The following is an 18,582-nucleotide window of genomic DNA, read 5'->3' as shown; positions in this document are numbered from 1 at the left end:
CACCCCCCTAAACGCCTGCCTGCGTGACCCGGATTCGGGCTCTGCTTTGGTTTTGGGAATCTGCCCTTTGGGTGGTGAGCTTTCTGGGAAGCGCAGAGCACTGCAGTGAGGTGGGGAGGGGTCGGGAGGGATGGGAGTGAGTGCCTGGATTGATTTTTTTCTTCTCCTTCCCTTCCTGAATTTTTCCCTCCGCCCTGGGAATGATTGTACGCGCACACACACACACACACACACACACACACACACACACACACACACTTCTCAAATCCTTTTAGCCTTCTGTTCTTTATCCTTTTCTCTCCTAGAGACTGAAAAATCTTGCAGTAGACACCCACACACCCCTTTTCACCATCTCACTCCGCCTATATATTTAAATTTAGCTCTGGAGAAAAGAAATCTTAATTTATTTTATTATTTATTTCTGTCTCTTCTTATCCCGGGAATGGTTGAAGGCAGTTTGCAAGAATGCCTTCAGTATAATAAGATGAAACAAACCAAAAAAGAAATAGGAGCTTGTGGCTGAAGGAAAGGGAAAAGGAGAGGGGGCTGGATGAGGTGAAGTCTGTAGCGGATGTTAGTACAGCAAAGCCTGCCCCCAGAGAGGGGAATCTCCTTACTTGTTAGTAGAAGGTAATGAGGCAGATTCTCCACACTATTCAGCTGAGGGTGAGGAAAGCCCTTTTGGTATACGTGGCTGTAACAGTCCCTCAGTTCCTGCCTGGTTCCCCTCCATTAAAGCTACGCCGGTAAGCAAAAAGCTGGATTATCCATATTAATAGCTTCTCCCTACCCCCCAACCCCAGTCCCCTTCCCTACTGTAGAAGCTGCCTGCTCTTTGGAAAGAAAAAAAGCCATCAGTTTTTTTTGGCAAGTGGGCTTAGGTTTCTGCAAAACCAAAGTGAATTATAACATTTGTTTTCGCTTTAAAATCCTGCCTAGTAACGTTATACGAGATGCCGAAAATGAGATTTTAAAGAGTAGGGTTCGGTATCTTATTTTGTACTGTTTGCTCATCATCAAAGAGCAATACTCAGGTACACCAGCTGCGATTCCTGACACAGCCAGAATGATTTAATTTATCAGAGTGCTCTGAGCGTAGGATGAAATCACCAAAGTGTGCCGGAAAGCATGTGTTTCTGACACCCTCTCAAACCATTTAATAACACTTGAGCGTGGCTGAAACTCCTGAAAGATGTGCTGTGTGTGGTGGTTTTCCTACCTGGCTTTTTATAACTGAAAGTGCTAACCACAGGGTACGGGCGAGGCAGCGATTAGATATGCTGTTGGGTAAACTTAAGGAAATGAGAGATAGGAGAGTGATCGAGAGCCTGTCTTCATTATGGGAGGGATTTCATAAATGATGAAACAGAAGTCAGAGTGGTGATGGATTTTATGATTTGCAGTATATTTTTATTTCGATTTATCGTCTTTCAGGAATATTAGTTAAATGGGTTTTGGCTACTACCATATAGATAGGTTGTGATGAAGGTTACGAATAACGGAAATAATATGAGAAACATCTGTATCCAGTGTACGTGTGAAAATATTTGTTTTCTGATATTTGTGATGTAATATTTTTGAAAAGGGTTATTTTGGGGGAAACTAGCAGTTTTTATCTTATTTACCTATTAATGGAGGTAAAGGAACCATTAGCCAACAGATCAAACTACAGCCTGAAAAGTAACATAAGATGACTCTTGCATTTCCCTCAAAAACTCTAACCCTCCAAGCCAGTGGCAAACAAGAGAGCAATTCAATTGACTGCTGTTTTAGTTTCAGGAGTATTTGGGTTGTATAATGAAACATAACCTATAAACAAATGAACTTAAAATGTTCCTCTGAGCACATTGTGATCTCTAGGTTGAACTGGTCTTCCTGCTTCAACCTTTGCTCCTCTGTCTGTTCTCCTCACACAGTTAGTGATCTTTTTTTTTTTTTTTTTTTTTGCGCGGTACGCGGGCCTCTCACTGTTGTGGCCTCTCCCGTTGCCGAGCACAAGCTCCGGACGCACAGGCTCAGCAGCCATGGCTCACGGGCCCAGCGGCTTCGCGGCATGTGGGATCTTCCCGGACCGGGGCACGAACCCGTGTCCCCTGCATCGGCAGGCTGACTCTCAACCACTGCGCCACCAGGGAAGCCCTAGTGATTTTTTTTTTTCCTAGTGATCTTTTTAAAAACATTAAATAGGATCATTTCTGCTCACAGCCCTCCAATAGCTTCCCATCTCCCTCACACTAGATGCCCAGACCCTGAAAATGGCCCACAAAGGCTGAGATCCTCTGCGGCCCTCTCACTCCCATCTCCCTCAGCTCTGACACTAATTCAGCGCTGGGGCCACACTGGCTCTTTGTTTCTTCAGTTTGCAAGTGGGCTGTGGTGTGGGGCCTTTGCACTTGTCATTTTCTCTGCCTGGAATTCTGGACCTTCGATTCTTCAGGTTTGCTCCAGTCACGCTAACAGAAGCCTTTCCTAACAGCTGTATTAAATAGCCATCTGCATGCTCTTTCCTACTGATTCTCCTCCATGGCACTTACTATCCTCAGCCCTTCTTGTAAGCCTGTCTCCCCTTACTAGAATGTAAACTCTCTGAGGGCATGAACTTTGCTTTGTTCGTTATTACATTGAATTATTACATATATTTCTAGCACCTAGAAGAGCACTTGCTACTCGTAGGAACACATATTTTTGAATGAATGAATGAATGAACAAAAATGCTGGCATCAAGGATCTCCTTTACTTTATGAGTGTTTTGTTATTTCACATCTTGTGAAATTCTTCATTGGAATTTAGCAGGGTCATATAAACATAAAGAAATGTTAGGTAGAAATATTTGTAAGTGGAGGTTATAAAGTATATATATTTTGGACTTTTAATTTTAGCTAATTTCAGTGTTTATCTTGTGTTCACTACAGAGAACTGCTAGATACAATACTTAAGTCCACTTTTTAGGTTCTGTCAAGAAGATTCTTTACCCAGGTGCACTTATAATCCTCTTATAGGTATTAACATACCTTTCAATAGCTCTAGGAGGGTATTAACGTACCTTTAAATAGCTCTGACTGAGCTTTAATTCATTCTTTGCCTCTGTGTGGTGCTTCTGATTCTTTGGACATGTTTTGTGAAAAGCTATAGGACTTTTCTCAGGCAATATTTAGAAAACTAATAAGACTTGTTTAGTGACTGATACATGATTGAGCCTCATAAGTCCATAGTAGAGAAACTGACTGCTGACTCTGGTTACCCTGGATTTTATTATTTTGAAAATTTATGTCTCTTCATATTGCTGAGAAATAAGAAAGTGAGCTTAAAAGAAGTTGAATATGAGATTTTAAAAAATCAGGATGTAAAAAAAGTAAATTTTCATTTTCTCACTAACTTCTAAAACACCATCCTCAGAGAGTAATGAGAATAAAGACTAAGGTTGAGATCTGTTTTCTCCGGTGTCTGCAGCAGCTCTGATTTCTCCATCTGCACCAGTATTTGTTAGAAATAAATATTCGAGGGATGAGGGAAGAATTAATTTGGGGGTTGGTGGTAGCGGAGACAACCATATCATATTCAGTCTGATGGCCCATTAGATGGGAGGCATGCTGGGGATGGGGGCAAGGGGAGCTGGAGAAAATAACAAGCTCCATTTCAAATTCTCCATGCGAAGCACAGACACTGGGGATCTCCGTGGATTTTTATAAAAGTCTTCTGAATACAGAGAAAGCCTCTTGAGGGATATATTTTCACAGTATAAACATTTTTGATTGTACGTTTCACTGATCTATATTTTTAAACCTTTTACCTTGGAAAACGTCAAATATATAGAAAGTAAACAGGATAGTATTAAAAACAGCCCATACCCATTACCCAGCTTTAACAATGATCAAATTCTGCTGTGACTATTTCACTCACACCTCCATCCATTTCCATTATGTGGGATTTTTGGGGGGAGCGGGGAGGTAAAATTTACATACATTAAAATGTACGTACCTAAACTGTACTCCTTTTTTTTTTTTAACAATAAACTATAGTTTATTGGGTGGGGAAAGTGGTGTTTGATTTACAGAGTTGCCACATTATATATATATATTTTTAAATAGTAAAAAAAATATATATATATATATTTTTTTTTTTTTTTTGCGGTACGTGGGCCTCTCACTGTTGTGGCCTCTCCCGTTGCCGTCCGGATGCGCAGGCTCAGTGGCCATGGCTCACGGGCCCAGCCGCTCCGTGGCATGTGGGATCTTCCCGGACCGGGGCACGAACCCGTGTCCCCTGCATCGGCAGGCGGACTCTCAACCACTGCGCCACCAGGGAAGCCCAAAATATATATCTTTTAATTGATGTTAGAATTTTATTATCACTCTATGTTTGCCTTACAAAAATATTCAAAAGTAATTTTCAAGTGAGCTTATGATTATATACATTTTGTAAGTATTGGTTTAAAAATATCAAAAGTCATAAAATGAAAAAAAGCTGTAAAAGCTACTTAATGGATGTCCATACTTCAGATTCTGGTATTAACATAAACTGTATTCTCTTGACAAATGGATATACCTTTGTAACCATTACCATATCAAGATATAGAACATTTATATCACCTTAGAAAGTTCCCTCAAGCCCCCAGGCAATCTTTGCTCCTGACCCATTGACAACTGTTCTGATTGTTTTCGTCACTGATTAATTTTGTGTTTTCTAGACCTTCATAAAATAGAACCATATAGCATGTACTTTTTTGTGTCTAGCTTCTTCGGCTCAGTCTAATTTCCATAGGTTTCATCCATGTTGTTGCATGGATGTTCAGTAGTTTATTCCTTTTTACTGCTGAGCAGTATTCCATTGTATCAATTACTGCAGTTTGGTTTATCACTTCTGATGGATATTTGGGTTATTTCCAGTTTTAGCTATTGTAAATGAAGCTGCTACATTCTTGTACTTTTAAAGTTAAAGATTTTTTTCATATTCTATGTAGCTGGGACCTACTTAACAAAATTTAAAAATACTGAAATTCAGTAGAGAGTATTACTGTATACTTTTTATTAAATTCAAATAACTTGATTTAAACTTTGATTTAAGCAAACCTGATTGAAAATCTCCTATCCATGAAAGCATTTGTTTAGTTTTTTTCCGTTCAAGGAATTTGAAAATCAATAGAGTGGTACTAGACATTGGCTGTTTTATCTAAAGTACTCATGCTTTGAAGGCCGTATTCCCAGATGGGGTAATTATGATTTCTTTCCAGGATTTTAATAACCAAAGGGAGCTATTTCTTGGTGTTGATTACAGGTGGAAAAACACATGCCATTGTGTTGAATTTCAGTCCAGTTTGTTTTAGTGGTGGTTTTTCAGTGTTCTTAATGTGCCTGAACAGAAACAACCAAATATTTTTCTGAAACAGAACTCTTCCCCCTAAGTATATAAATATTGAACTTAATTCTCTTTCAGCATTCTGACTAGGTACTAGCTGCAGTATTGTTGTCATTCATTGACCTGGCTTAGTGTAATGTGTCTTAATTTCCTTTCCTACAAGTTGCCTTAGCTAGGAAATGGACATAATATTTTCCATCTGCTATTGATAAAAAGTATGCTTTGGAATAGTTACCTGGAAAATTCTAAAACTATGAAAGCTATGCATTGTAGTGAAATACATCATAGGCTTAAGAAAACAGCTTCTGTTTGCTTTGAAGATTCTGTTTGGAGATGTCTCTTTAATTGCCCTTTTGTGTAAGCACAATCCATCTGTCCAAGACATATCAGATTCTGTGCCTCTTAAATTTTTTTTTTTTTTTTTTTCGGTACGCGGGCCTCTCACTGTTGTGGCCTCTCCCGTTGCGGAGCACAGGCTCCGGACGCGCAGGCTCAGCGGCCATGGCTCACGGGCCCAGCCGCTCCGCGGCACGTGGGATCTTCCCGGACCAGGGCACGAACCCGTGTCCCCTGCATCGGCAGGCGGACTCTCAACCACTGCGCCACCAGGGAAGCCCTTAAATTTTTTTTTTTATGACTGTCTATGTTATGAGGACTAGGCAGTATTCTTAACTACTTGTTGATAATGTCTTGGAGTATAATTAGGCCAGTTCACTTGGGCCTGAAATGAGGAATGGTTTCTGGGTGCCCTTTCATGTAGGGTAGAGGGTGTCAAGGAAATGGCAATTGCTTTCCATGTTAATAACGTGTCAAATCTGTGACCTAGTGAACCTAGACTGTAAAATGTCTCAGCAACGTCTTGGGCTTCTCTGAAGCCTTGAGTTGATAATGCCTGTTAATTTCTCCATGTTCAGTTTCTGTGTCTTGCACAAAAACCAAGATTTAAAATTAATTTTATTTATATGTGACAGAGATTTCAATTGTTATTTAATGTGGTTTTTTTTCTCAAGTAGGTTTCTATATCATGACACGAGGGTCTAATTTAAAATTAAACATTTGCCAGTATTATCAGTTATTGTACTTAGTTTAGTTTTGTTCCTATTCCTAGAGAAACAGCACTTAGAAACTATATAGTTTTAGTTCACTTGTTAGCTCTGCTAAAATTTAGAACACATATATAGCTAAGCCATTAGCAGTTCATATCTGTGGACCTAAATACTAGTTGGGCTTTCAGTGACCACTTGATCAATTGGAAACTCGTAGAAATGTCCAGCCTCACCTGGGGCTCATGCTGTAAGGCCTTTGGCTTACCTCGGGGGTAAGTGCTCCAGGGATGTTGTAGAATTCCATATTCATTGTTCTTTCTAAAATAAAATAAGACCAGTGTCCATGGTTTTATTCACACCTACCTGTTCTGCCACTTTTTTGTAATAGGAATGTGACACAAACAGAAACAGCATGGGTAGATGGATAATTTGTTTTTTCTAATGGGTTAACTATAACCAGGAGTTGAATAGAAGCTGCAAAGGTCCTGGATTTTGTGACCCATTCCACCCTTGCCTGTTTCCCACCCCTGCCCCCAACTGCCAGTGTTTTTGAAAATGATAGAAATTAAGCTGTCAAAATATGGCTCTATATAGTTAAATGGATTATGTTTCTTCAAAACTTGAAACATGCTGCTAATGTTTTCATATTTGTATGAGTAGGATTTGTTTATAATGTCTGGGTGACTGAGACAGGATTACCAAAAGAATATCCATTTACTGTAAAAATGAAGTAGAGGGAGGCCACACTTTTTGCGTAAGGGGAAAAATGTCACCAAGGATAATGGGTATAGTACGACTTATTTAATTATTTTACTAAGTAAAATGAACCATGCATGGATCAATAAGTGTGTCATGAAGCACAGATTATGATTAATTCATGTTGTGTGCCTGAAGTTAAAAAAAAATCTATCTGGTCACTTACTTTTAAATGAATTGGTGTATTCCAAATATTTGCATTTAAAAACAAATTACTTCTCCTCATAAAATAAGTACATTCCAAAATATATTTTACAATATTTTTGTGCTGTTAGATTCTGGACTTTTAGCAGAAAAGCTATGATTTAATGATTCCCCAAATTCCAGTGTTTCTTTAAAGTAATCAGAATTTAAGTCTCATTCATAATCATATGCAAGAAAAGTATCTCTGTACTAATGTATGAAACAACTAATCTGATCTTCTAATGCTATTTATAACGAAATGATGTCTAATATCAATTAAAATATGCAGTAATTTAAAAAAACCAAAAGTTTTCACTTCATAGATTAAAATAAGACTTGGAATCATAGGCTCTTGGAATTGGGATGAGGTAGAAATGACCTTCTCCTAAGTGCTTTGCTCTGGCAGTGTTTTAAAAGTATATAACATAAGCTGGAACACATCCACGTCTTTTCTTTTTTTTTTAATCTGGTAATTTGTAAATTTTCTTTTTTTTAAAGACAGTTATTTTTTATTGAAGTGTCACTGATTTACAATGTTATATTAATTTCAGGTATACAACATAATGATTCACAATTCTTAAAGGTTATTATACACCATTTATAATAATTATTAAATATTGGCTATCTTCTCTGTGCTGTACAATATATCCTTGTAGCTTATTTATCTCATACATAGTAGTTTGTACCTCTTAATCCCCTACCCCTGTCTTCCCTCCATCCCTGTAAACACTAGTTTGTTCTCTATATCTGAAGTACTATTTGTTTTATTTTTATTTAAAAATTTTTATTGAAGTATAGTTGCTTTACGATGTTGTGTTAGTTTCTCGTGTACAGCAAAGTGATTCATTTATACATACACATATATTGAATATATATATTTTTTTCAGATTTTTTTCCATTATAGTTTCTTAACAAGGTATTGAATATAGTTCCAGTGCTATGCAGTAGGTCCTTGTTGTTTATGTGCTACTCCTAAATTTCTATGTTATTCCCAAATTTCTAATTTATCCCTCCCCCCGCCTTTCCCCTTTTGTAACCATGTTTGTTTTCTATGTCAGTGAGTCTATTTCTGTTCTGTAAATAAGTTCATTGTATCATTTTTTTAGATTCCACATATAAGTGATATGTGATATTTGTCTCTCTGACTTACTTCAATTAGTATGATAATCTCTAGGTGCCACATTCACATCTTAAAAGAAATTGTGGTACCACCTGGCAGTTACAGATTCTGATAAAACTGTTACTTAAGGATAATTTGATGATTTTCTTCATAGCAAATATAACTAAGGTAAGTGAGCTTTTTAATAGTTTTTCCCTACCAATGGATTCAATTTTGTGAATCAGAATAGTCAAAAGAATGTGCCTTTTTAAATTGCTTCTGTGCCATAGTATTTCTAATAGGAAAGAAGTCTTGTGAATCCATAAAGTTTGGTAAATATAGGGTGTCAAGATGTAAAAGGTGAAGATTTTGGAGGCTCATAAGCAAAGAAGAGAGAGGTAATATTCGCTGTGACAAGTTTGAGGGGAGGTCAAGTAAGTTCATAGGGAGAGAAAGTACTCACAAATGGTGAATCTTCTTCTCCCCTGTTTGTGTAAGGGACTCACTGTCCCTTATACCCTATATGGCAGAGGTTCTAGGGAACCAGTGGAAGGGTGTAGAGGGTTTATGAGCACCCTGAAATTAATTATACAATCTCAGTTATCTAGTGTTGAGATCATCTGTAAGATTTTCAAAGGAATCCTTGACCACCCCCAAAAGGTTAAGAAAACCTGCCATGGTTGATTAGACCTTTGTAAGTGGACTCAATAAGAAAAGAACAAAGGTAACGTTCAGACTCAAATAACATTTTTGTGTTTTCTTAACATGTGAGGTTTCTGTTATTGTGTACATGTGATGGGTAGAATTAGTAAGCGTGACAGCAACATAACCCGTCCTGCCAGAAGGCCTTAACCCTTGAAGAAACTGATTGTGTGGGATGCACGTACCTTGGTCGATTCTTTCAACCTTTGGCTTTTCTTTCAACCTTTGGCTTTTCCATTCTGTTTGTATAATGTCTACCAAAATGCAATAATTATCTTTTGATAAACCATATGACTCTGAATTGTTTTATATCCAGGTTTCATTATATAATAACCTAGTGGGATATCTTATACCTGAAAAAACCCTCTGTTCAGAATTTTTTGGCAGTCAACCCAGAAACTCTCTGCATCTTGGCTCCTGGCTCTTGCACTGAAGGATAGGGTCACTAAGACCAAGTTAATAATCTTAATAAGGGCTCTGATTACTTTGTGATTCATCCAGTCCCTCAGGCCTGATTATAAACTTCAATGCATTTTAGCAGATGAGGGCCTGCCCTGGTTGTTATTAGCCTTCAGAGAAGGCATTTATAAAAACCTAAGCCATTTCCCACCTGCTGAAGCAAGTATTAATCTTTGGTTTTTTAACAGTTTGGGGGTCAAAATAGTAATTTCAGGCTACTGTGATTTACGTCTGTGATTGAACTTGCTCTTTTCATCACCAATGCTCTTCTCGACTTTCAGAATTAATATCATCTCTAAACTCATTGAAACTCATGTTTTCCTTATTTACTTTTTTTGATTCACACCTCTCCTGGTTTCACTAATAACTGACTACATTGGAAAAGCTAGATGCTAGGAAGAGTGAATAGCAGAGCGATTCCTTGTTTTGAGGAATGGATTTATATTGCAAAATTTTTCTTTCATTTGAAAGTCCAAATGGAAAAATTTGTATTTTCAACACATTCTGATGTTCCAAAGATAAATAATAGCATGTGCTGAGACTTGGAAAGCTACAACTTCAGAGAATGGCACGGGGGCACAGACAGGGAGGTCAAAAAGACATAAGCTTCCCCTGACAAATCCATCTTACTGTGGCCTTTGTGTTTCCTATATGTAAGGACTGGCTCACAGACTGGAACTGTATGCAGGGACTGTATATGGGGCCCTTCATGGATCCAGCAGCTTAGAGATAGATCTGACAAAGGAAGATGAAAATATGGTGACCCAATTTACTCCCCTTTCTTCCCTATCAATATCCTTTGTCAGTAATACAGTCTCAAGTCTGTAACTGTTAAATAATTTGCTATGCAATAATTACATTATATTGTAAAATTATACTTAAGTATTATAGGCATAAAATATTTGATAGTGTAATATGTAGGTAATTAAAATATCTTTATATTCTAAAAGTAGAAAAAAATTTTTTCCATTTAATTTAACATTCTCTCTTCTCATTCTCCTCTCTCACAAGGTGATCTCATCCACTCTAGTTGCTTTAAATACCACCTATATGCTAAGACTTCCCAGAGTGCACTCCTGAATATACCCACCAATTATTTTGACATCTTTATGTGGATAGATCACAGGTATTTCAGTTTAAGCATGTCTAAGTCTGGACTCTTCATTTCTCACCAGACCTTCCAGGATAAAAAAAAAAGTCCCCTTCTTATTTTTTTTAAACTAGGGTCATCATGCTGTACATTACCTTCCAGAACTTATAACTGGCAGTTTTCAGCTTTCGACCACCTTCACCATTCATTCTTCCTTTTGTTACTAAAAACCCCACTGTTATTAAAGTGCCCCTCTGGCCAATAAGGAGAGTTGAGGGTGCTGTCCTTGCCGCTTCCTCTACCTTCCTCTCCTAGTCCATCACCAAACCCACCAAGTTTATCTCCTAAATATTCCTCATCTGTTAACTTCTCTTCATCTTCACTGCCCCTGCTCTAGCCCAGGTCACTCTTAACACTCTAGTTCAGGTTAGCATATTAACTGGCCTCCTTGTTCCATTCTTGGTGCTCTAAAAATCCATACTCCAGTTATGGGAATCCTCCCCCAACACCCTACAAATAGTGTTTATTTTTAAGAACAAGTTTTATCAGGCTTCCCATGACATTGAGACCAGTGACCTATAAGGGCCTGCATGCTTTCCCACCCCAGTCTCAGCTCCAGTTCTCTGTGCCTTGAGTGTGACAGGTTTTGTACCTCAGGGCCTTTGTACAGGTTGTTCCTCTGTATCTCTGCTTGCAGTACTTCCCTGATCCATCCAACACACACACACACACACACACACACACACACACACACACACACATACACATACACACACACATGCACACTCACTCTCTCTCTCTGTCCTGGCTAAATTCATTTAAACTTCAGGTATTAGCTTAAGTGCCACTTCGTTTAAACAGATTTTCTTTAGCTTTCCAGTCTGAGCTAGGTTCCTCTGTTAATGTGCTCTTGTAAGCACTTCCTAATCACTCATGGTCTGTAGTTGATCTGTAGCTAGGCATCTATTCCATAATTCCATATTTGTCTTCACCTCTAGATTGGAAGCAAGATGAAGCCAGGTGCAATAACTGTTTTGGCTGGGACTGTATTCCTGTATAAATCGTTGTTGAGTGAATAAATGAATGACTGAATATAGATAGATATTTGTGCAGTTGATTATCTTCTTTCATCCCCAAGCTTGAGTGGACTTCTCTAGAGAGTATATATATGAAAAGAATATTATATAGGGAAAAGACTGTAAGACATGCAGAATGAGTGGCCAAAGTATGCAGGTTTTATATCAAGAGCAATTCCATGATTTGAAAAAAATATACTGAAAGAGGAACTGGTATTTATTTGGAGTTAACACATCATATGTTGGTTTATATGTGGGGCTAGAGATAACATAAAGATTCATACAGTAAATGATTTCATTTTTTTCTTCTTTTTTTTTTTTTTTAAATCTCATTAATTGCAGAGAACACTTGGTGGAGACAAAGAGAGACCACAAATCATAACAGAGTGTGATAAGTGCTTTGTTCGAGGAGTATATAGGGGACAGTGGGAGCACAGGTTTGAGGGGAAATAATTTGGCCTGTTTCTTGGAAGAATGCACATTTAAAGTCTGTCCCAAAGTGATATAGAAAAGCAAAAGGAAATTATTTATTATTTTTGATTTAGATCTATTTTTTCCATTTCTTTTGTGATTAACAGTATAATAATTCTGTTCCTTTTATCTTTAGTATCCTCTAGAATTCTTTTTTCTTTAATTTCTCTTTATTTCATACTTTTACCGCTCATCATTCCATGCTGTTAGAAAAAAATAACATAGTTCTTCCACCGTTTCCTCATTTCTTGAAGACACCAGATGTGCCCTCTCCTTTCTAAACAAAGGAATTGAATTCAGGATTCAAAGATAAGCCCCATTTCTATCAATTTAGGTCTGCTGTGAATTAGCAGTGACTGTGTCTTGCCTTTACATTGATATATAGCAGAAATAACTCTCCCCTGCCTTTAACAGTGCGGTATCACCACCTTGACCAAATTGTGCTGTTTTCTTAACATCTCAGTTCTCCACATGAACACAGCACAGAAAGCTGTGTCTTGACGTCTCCTGTAGCCTCTCTCTCCCATCTGGGCCAGCCTGTTGGCCATTTCCCCACCCTATCATGGGAACAACTTGGCTTCTCTTCTTTCCTCCTCAGTGACCCCAAATTTTATTTGCACACCCCACCACAAGGCAGTGAGTGATTTAAGATTTATTTTGTTAATGATTGTGTTTGCACCATCCGAATTGAGACTTTAAAAAAATGTAATTGCACATAGCAGTTGCCTGGTTTTCTGCTAAATCAGAAAGTATATGAAAAATAATAGATAGGAATTTTATATATTCATGAACTTTTTCTCCATTAAGGTTAATCTAGAGGTGTACTCATAGCAAGAGGCCATTTAGCTGAAATTACCAATGCATGAGAAAAGTTCTCACATTTACTTGAAGCTATATACATTGAGGTATTTTTGTGGATACAGTCGAAGTTTGTTCTTACCACTTTAAAGCACCCTATCATGCAGTTTTTGCATTTTTAAAAAATCCCTGAAATTCTGTAAATCTTCCAGGCTAGGGGAACTGAGACACTGAAACAGGTGGCTTAACAGGGGGAGCATATGGGCTGACTCTGGCTGTTTTCCCCCAGGCTCTAGCCCAGTGTGTCTGCCTCTCGTTCTTAGGGTGCTTGTGTGGTACGTTGTCTTTGGGTTTTCACAGACTATAGGAGGAGATTATACCACATAGTCAGAATATGAACTATATTTACATGGAAGAGGCAATATATTAACATATTTAATGAAAGACATTGTCTTAACCCGACAAATCTGTTCCCTGCTTTAGACCTTATCTATTTCTATCCCTTCCCTAATCATTTGACTTGGGGAACCAGAGATCATCATTGATTCTGTCTTCTCTCTCTCCCACACTCACCTGTCACTCACTGGTTCTTTTAAGTATTCATCACAGTCTTTAGTATCCATTCCTTCTGTTTCATTTTCACAGCCTCCTTCTCAGTCCAGCCCATTGCTGCCCCGCCCCCCATCTGTTTGGACTTATACAGTAATCTCTTAGGTCTCTCTATTTTTTACTACTTCTAATTCAAACCATACCCTTTCTACATTATCTTCCAGAAACACTACTTTCATTTTTTATGCTTTCATTATATTGTCATTTAAAATTTGAAGTCTTCTGTCAGGCTTCTACTTCCCTCCAAATTTTTATAATGAATACTTTGAAATACTGTATACTGAAAAATTCAATTAGTGTAATGGGTATCCATATATCCTCCAAGATGCAACAATTGTTAACATTTGTCATTTTTGCTTTATCTCTATTATTATCTGTCTTTACACAACACACACACACACACACACACACACACACACACACACACACACACACACACACACACACACACACACACACACACACACACCTAAAAGCTTTAGCATGCTTCTCTTAAGATCTGGGGAACATTCAGTGGGCAAGTAACACTTTTTTTGAAATGGTAAAACAATTATTAAAAACTTTTAATTGAACTGTATAACATCAATGAAGAAAAGGTATAGAGCTTCAAGTAAAGAATGAATGAGTAAATGAATCTTATAGATTGTATATGGAATTTTTAAGAAGGTTTCACTTTGGCTTGTTATATTTGTGCAAATAACACATTACACATCCACCAGGTTGTGATAAGACTGAGTTTTGTATAAAGGTAGCAATTTAGCTACATTATGCTACAAAATGGGAGGTTCTGCCAGGCTTTCAAGTTACTTTGTTTTTTGGTCGTTTCCCACCAATCTAGGATCAATTCCCATTAATCAAATTTTTACTTGTAACGTTTATGGTGGACGTATATAGAACTGTCTGTCTGGTACCTATCTTCCCCTTTCTTCTGCTTATGCTGCCCTTATCCATCCACATTTGATGTTGGAAATGGTAAGATGTAAAACCTGAGAGTTGTCTTCAGCCATGCTGCCCACCATGTGGAGAAAGCCTATGAATGGAAATGATGAAGCCAGTATTCAGAGATGGAGTTCCTGGTCCCAGTCATTCTCCAGATCGGCTGGATAGTTGCCATCCCTGTGTTTTTCTTGTACAACCCTTTCTAGTATCCATCAGTTGATAAATTTCCATTTTGCTTCAGGAAACTCTGGTTGGATTTCTATAACTTTAGTCGAAAAAGTCGTAACTAGCTTAATAGCTTAATATGTTATTTCCCAAGCTAAGTCCTAGCTCCAAGGAAATTTTAAATCCTTTGACTCTTTTCCCTCCCCATTGGCACTGCCCTACCTCTTTTTTATCTCTAACTCCACCAGAAACCAACTTAGCTCTCCTTTTTTTTTTTTTTTTGGCGGTGCGTGGGCCTCTCACTGTTGTGGCCTCTCCTGTTGTGGAGTACAGGCCTGGGATGCACAGGCTCAGCGGCCATGGCTCACGGGCCCAGCCACTGCATGGCATGTGGGCTGGACCGGGGCACGAACCCGTGTCCCCTGCATCGGCAGGCGGACTCTCAACCACTGCGCCACCAGGGAAGCCCAGCTCTACTTTTCTCATGAAGCTTTTTCAGTCCACAATTATTTTCTCTTACTACATCAGTCAGTCTCTATTTGGTGATTCAGTACTTGATAATATGGTGTTCCTTTAGAGCATAGATATATTCCTTCATTCGTTTTTACATTCCAGAATACCTAACACTTAGTAAGTGCTCAATAAAAGCATGGCATGTTGATTCATAACATGCTATGATAGTATATATTAAGAGAACTATCTAAGAACCAAGGATCTTTTGTTATTCATATTATTCATTTACTCCTCATGCCTATCACGGTGCTAGACACAGGGTAGGTGCTTTAAAATTCATGTTAATGAAAAAATATTTGTTCTTAGATTTATGAGTTTGGGGTAAATGCTGATGATATTCAAATGAATTTGAGGATGATGATTTGAATAATACTTTATGATGCTTTAAGATTGTGAACTGTCAGTCAACCATGTACAGTTCTTAAACCCAGAGTACTTTGTCAGAGCCATTTTCTTTCCCTTTTCTATATTTTTGTTTCCTTTTACTTCTACCTTTATTTTTTATCTCTCATTAGCACTTAGTTTTGTCACTTTCTGGTCCATGATGAAAAAACATCATGCCTCTCACTCCCGCTTCCCATTTTTTCTCACTTACATTTCCCCCTCACTTCACAGTACTAATTTAGATGTCCTTAGGTTTCCATAAAGGGATCTTATTTTCTCCGAATATTGCCCTCAGGCCTCTGACTCACAGAAGCAAATTTCTAAATCTACATTGCAAACAAGTACATTTAATTAATCTAGTCCTCAATAATTATCAAATAAAAGTTCTGTGTCACAAAAAGCATAATAAATGAGGGTAGTCGTTAAAGATTATTTTTTGGCACTTTAAAAAACTGGGCGACTAGCTGAACTGCGGTTCATGATTGTAATTTTGGAGAGGAAAGGCCTTGGTGAGTTTGAGCTGTGGAAGAAGGCCTGTGTGGCTGCCCTGGGGAGAGTGAGATGAGAGGGTGGGGGGATGGGGTGGTTAAGGGATGCAGGTATGGTTGGTTATGGCAGCACATTGGCTTCCGTGCACTCCTACTTGCTTCTGTGGTTGATGTCTTTACCAGAAGAGGAATCCTTCTAGGGTGCGTGGTTTGGTGGCTAGGCCACGGCCTTTGGAGTTTGAGCAACTGGAGTTCAAAATCTGCTCTGCCTCTTCTTAGGTATGCTCTTGGGCAAACTAATTAAACTTTCTCTGAGACAGAGATAATGATACTTACCTTGCAGCATTGTTAAGTATTAGAGTTGATGTATGTGAAATACCTAGAACTTAACAGATACCTATCAATTACTGCTAGTATTAGAGATGATTTTTAGTAAATTAAATATTTCAGAAATATAAATATTCTGTCTTGATTTATATTCTATGGTGGTAAGGATTGAATAAGTAGACAGAAAAGGTAACGTGTCAGTTTTACCACTTTATAGTAAATGAGGCTGGATTTCTTTTCATTGCTTTATTGCGTTTCCTATAAATTGACTCTAAAGAGAATATGTTTATATAGTAAGAAGTATTAAAACATATCGTGGAATAAAATTTCTGTTTTTCCTTTAAAGCAACCTAGAAACAACATTGTCTTTGGAACGTTACCTCAAGCAAGCAAGCAAAATATACTTGAAAGCCAAAAATCAGAGGGAGGGTATTCATCTGTGAGCTTCATGTTTTCACTACTATATTGATTCCTTTTGTTTTGCTGAGAAGACAAATTGGCTCTTAAAGGCTGAATTCAAACAGTAGTTTTTATTATTCTTTCTTCTGTCTAGAAAATCTTAACATGAGCTGGAATATTCTCAGCATACAAATAAGCCAACGGATACTGGCTGTGGTCCTTTGGAAAACTTTGTATGGAAAAGGTAGTGTTTCTTCTTTATGGAACAAACAGGAATGTTTTGCAGCTCACCTCCTTTCTCTTTTTGCTAGCCTTGGCATTGTGCTGGGGCGTCAGATCTGTCCATTAAAATGGTGTGTCTTGAAACATTCTCTTTAGAAAAGAATTCTGCAAAGCAGATGAAATCTTAATTTAGTTTTGAATACGTGTCTCAGAGGAGTAGTAAATTATGTTTCTTTGTAGTATTGCGGTTACTGCCCCACAGCAGAGAAGGGCATTGACATCCTAGTGGAGCCAGCTGATTGATTAACGTTATTGATTAGATCTGGAAGATTGTGTTCTGTAAAATTCAAGGCTGATTGAATTCTCGATTGGTATGGCAGTTGCATCTAACCAGTTTAAAATTTTCTAATGTTAACAACATTCACAAGTAAAACAACATTTTAAGGAGTCTTCATTAAAAGATGGGATGAAAGAATGAAATAGAATTATTATAAACTACACATTAAGAGAAAAGGATTCTGAAATTATTTGCCATTCTTCTCTCTGTAAGTAGGAAGCAGGAGACAGTCATGAATTGTAAAGGCCAAATAGGATTCATCAGGAGTTTACTGAAAATTCCTAGTCATGACGATACAGTTATGTTCAAATTTAAGTAGTAAACCAGATGAAGGTTTACAAAGTTCGTAGGACAAAAATAAATCAGAGCAAGTAGTTTAGGAATTATTTTTAGTCCACTTTGAACGTACATGGAAACAAAGGATTCAGCTATGTCAGACTGATTTTTTTTTTTTTTTTTTTTCTCTGTACTTTCAGAGCCTGGCAAGTGGCAGGAAGGCATTATCAACCCTGGACTTGTGTTGGGTTCACAGTAATAGCTTCCTGAATGGTTGGATCAGTGGATAAATGTATGCTTCCTGATGGGTTAGGTGGAATTGATTGACTGGTGTGGCAAAGGCTAATAAGGCAGCTGTGTCTAAAGTGATGGCTGGCTAAATATAAGATTTGATTTCTACTGCTCAGTTCTTTACCTAAAGCAGTTTTTGCTATCTTCTCAGGCATTGTCATGAGAAAGAATTAGAAGCACTTAGTTTAGAAGTGGTAGTTTCTTAATCTATTAAGTCCAATAGTTAAAAATTAAATGATATACTGAAGTTCTAAGATGGAAAATTATTCAGTCAGATAGAGAGATGGGCGTATAGTCTAACACTCAAAGTCAATATAGCAACTGCAGGTGAACATTTATTATGCAAAGTCTCTTTGAGTTTTTGAAGGAACTTTGAAAAGTAAGGTTTTTGCTCTCAAGATACTTAACATTTAATTGATGGAGAGGGCATAAACATATGTAAATATAATTTAACATAAGTTGCCATAATATGCCCCATTATGAGTTTCAAAGTGCTGTGGGAACCTAAGGGAAGGAGAGACAAACTTTCAATCATTAAGGGACTGATTTCCCAACTGCTTATGGTTTAATTACCTGCTTTTTCGTCACCACAGTTTT

At 37.7% G+C, this 18,582-nt stretch overlaps 1 protein-coding gene across 2 annotated transcripts in view; it reads left to right on the top strand.

The window, feature by feature from the left end:
- The window catches only part of FAM171B (family with sequence similarity 171 member B), a 66,032-nt gene that overhangs the window by 607 nt on the left and 46,843 nt on the right, over window positions 1-18,582 (top strand). Inside the window, exon 1 of one of the 2 annotated variants that reach the window (XM_060302167.1) lies at window positions 660-746. The exons of the other annotated variant lie outside the window; for it this stretch is intronic. The gene's annotated coding sequence lies outside the window, so the exon portion shown is untranslated. Of the gene's footprint in view, window positions 1-659; window positions 747-18,582 lie in introns of those variants that run through there. 2 annotated transcript variants of the gene reach the window in all.

This window comes from Globicephala melas, chromosome 7 (assembly GCF_963455315.2).
Source record: "Globicephala melas chromosome 7, mGloMel1.2, whole genome shotgun sequence".
NCBI classification, from domain to species: Eukaryota; Metazoa; Chordata; class Mammalia; order Artiodactyla; family Delphinidae; genus Globicephala; species Globicephala melas.
This window is presented reverse-complemented; position numbering and strand designations above follow the sequence as displayed.